The 3,004-nt window shown below is 37.3% G+C and overlaps 1 long non-coding RNA gene across 1 annotated transcript; it reads left to right on the top strand.

Annotated features, from left to right (window-relative positions):
- The first annotated feature begins 209 nt into the window (after positions 1-209).
- On the top strand, positions 210-2,191 carry LOC121811358. Its single transcript, XR_006052533.1, has 2 exons — positions 210-1,267; positions 1,981-2,191. It is a non-coding gene; the product is annotated as an uncharacterized LOC121811358 (long non-coding RNA).
- Positions 2,192-3,004: the final 813 nt, after the last annotated feature.

Raw genomic sequence — 3,004 nt, 5'->3', positions numbered from 1 at the left:
ATTTTCACATAAAAATATACTTAGGGCATAGCCCTTATTTAAAAAGAAAGTCCACCTCGTTCGCTTAACTCCTCAAACACTTTCTTGTTCCAACCGCAGACAACATGCACAAGCTCACTCTTTTCGAAACAACATGATATGCAAAAATCAGACTTTGCAAAATAATACTTCAAAGAAAAGCATGCATCCTATGCGTGTGCTCAAAATTATTCTTAATTCTTTGATAGAAAAAACACATATATAAAGTCCTTATACTTTTCTGATTTAAAACATCGCCAAAGAAATAATATACCCACACAATAACTCCCGTCTATGGCTCAAGCATACAACTAACTAAAGTAGTCCACTAAAGAATTTATTTAGTCTTACAACAAAAGATAAACTAAATCAAGTAAATTAATGTCTATATACTCCCACATCACTACACGTATATACTCCTTATCCACCACAGAAAGAATTAAGTCAACAATTAAAAGAATTCAACATAAATACTCCCCGACCAAACACACGTACATATGCTAAATTCCCCACCCAACACAATATGCAAAGAAGTAAAAAGAACTAAGAACTATTTATTCAGTATACCCCCGAAAAGCCAAATCGTCTTTCTCAAATTGCACCTCCCCTATAACACTATCTCTCTCACTGCTCTCTCTCTCTCTCTAAAGCTCACAATTTCTTCCCTTGCCTTTCTTCTACAAAACACAATATAGTAAGCACCATAGTCCTCAACTTCTTGTTTCTTCCTCTCCTCTGTACTTTATCTCCCAAACTCTCATTCCCCAAAATTAAGTCTCAAAACAGAAATTTCAAATCCTAAAACAGTAGTACAAGGCGTGCCTCCATCTTTCTTCCTCTCGGTCTCTCCTCACCGTCGGTAAAACTCGCCGCCGCCAGCTCGTTCAGGCAGCTGCCGTCCGCCACTGTCAGTCGCCCCTTTAGCACCGCCCAGCCGCCGTCGCCGGCGCCTTAGTCGAGCGGCGCCGCCTCTCACAACAGATTCGTCCCTCCCCTTTTTTCTCCACTCAAAACTAATCTTTTATTATGTTTTCTAATATTTCGATATCAATTATTAACGGCAGATAACGTTTTTCAGAAATCTGGGATTTAAAATTTCATCTAAAAAGGCCTAAGAGTGAAACTTGTGTAAACTACTGTGAAACATGAAGCTATGCCTTGAAACAAAACGTGGAAGATTTCATGATTTAGAGAAAATTACCTTTGATCAGAAGGAAATCGATTTGCAGGAAGAACTGTCTCTCTCACGGTATTTTCTTTGGGATTTTGAGAGAATGATTTAAATTAGATTAAAATCTCAAAATGGTCCTTAATTTATTGCGTTTTTTTTATTTTGATCCAAAACATTATCTTTTAAATTATTCGGTCCCTCACATTTGAAATCGGATCACATTTGGTCCATTTTGGAAGGTTCCGTCAAATTTTTGACGGTTTTAATTACCGGGTCAAAAATCCGTCACTAATTGGGAGAAACTGATCTGTCACAAATCCGTCACTAATACGTCACTAATCCGTCACAAAATCCGTCACTCCCTCAACGCCTCCTCCACCGGCCGCATGTCCGCCGACGAGCTGAACACCGTCGCCGCCATGCCCCGCCGCTGCGCTGCCTCCTGCAACCTCCTCGTCTTCGGGCTTAGCCACGAAACCCTACTGTGGAATTCCCTCAACCACAACGGCCGCACCGTGTTCTCGCGCATATTAGTGACGGATCAGCGACGGATTAGTGACTCGGTAATTAAAATCGTCAAAAATTTGACGGAACCGTCCAAAATGGACCAAATGTGACCCGATTTCAAATGTGAGGGACCGAATAATTCAAAAGATAATGTTTTGGACCAAAATCAAAAAATGCAATATGTTAAGGACCATTTTGGGACTTTAGTCTTTAAATTATGGAATCGGTGGAATATATCTCTACATAGGAAAATATATTTGACTGATTATATTCCTCTTTTTCAGGGTGGTGGAGAGATTTGAGGTAACTACCCTGGATTTGAATTTGAAGAGGGATAGATATCCTTGGACTGAAATTAAAATTAAGAGGATTGATTTTGGGCTCAAATGGGCTTTCAACTAAATAAAAGAATTGGGCAAGCAAAAGAATTATTTCTTAGGCATATGTAAATTCTTTTTCCATCGTCGAAATCACATGCCTCGTTCTTTGGTCTTCTATTCGCATCTTTTTCATTGGTCGTAAGTCGAGTCCTTCAAACATATAAAGATCTTGGGCTTTTTAAAAAAAATTGGTTGTACAAACTACGTCTTTGAGAATGAATAAAAAGGTAGAAAATTCGGGGTGTTATAGTGAGACCTACTTACCATTTATGGTAAAGTAAAATAGAACTCTTATTATGGGACATGCCGAAATGGCAAAATAAGACTCTTATTTTGAGACGGAAGGAGTAATCTGTTTTTTTGGACTTATTATCATATTATTATCCATATATTATAAGTTGTGAGATTATTTTAGTTGGAAGAGGTTTGCTATAACTAACTCAATAACATATGATTATACGTTTAGTATTAAGCTGTGAAACTCAATCTCATGTACCAAATATATACATATCCAATCATGAGATATAATATTTCAAACCGAACAAGCCCTAAACTTATATCCATCATTTGGTCGTTAACTTTCTCGAGTAGCCAAATTAAATACACTGAGACCATTGTTATATATTGCTACGTGTAACTTATGGCAATTACTTTAGTTTGGTTTCACTAACTCCTTCCTACATGAAAAATCGGAAGAAGATAAAGAAGTGTACATGGAAATCCCTCCTATATGTTTCAAAGAATTTGGAAAAGGGTAATTATGCAAATAGAGGAAAACTCTATACAGACTGAAACAATACCCAAGAATATAGTTTGAGAGATTTGTTAGGCAATGTTTAAACATGGCTTCAAACAGCGCCATTCCGACCACACACTTTTTTATTCTGAAGAAAAAAGACAATATAATGGCATGCCTAATTTTTCTATG

The sequence above is a fragment of the Salvia splendens genome, chromosome 7, assembly GCF_004379255.2.
Source record: "Salvia splendens isolate huo1 chromosome 7, SspV2, whole genome shotgun sequence".
NCBI classification, from domain to species: Eukaryota; Viridiplantae; Streptophyta; class Magnoliopsida; order Lamiales; family Lamiaceae; genus Salvia; species Salvia splendens.
Note: the sequence above shows the minus strand (reverse complement) of the source record. Positions and strands in the feature narration are given on the sequence as shown.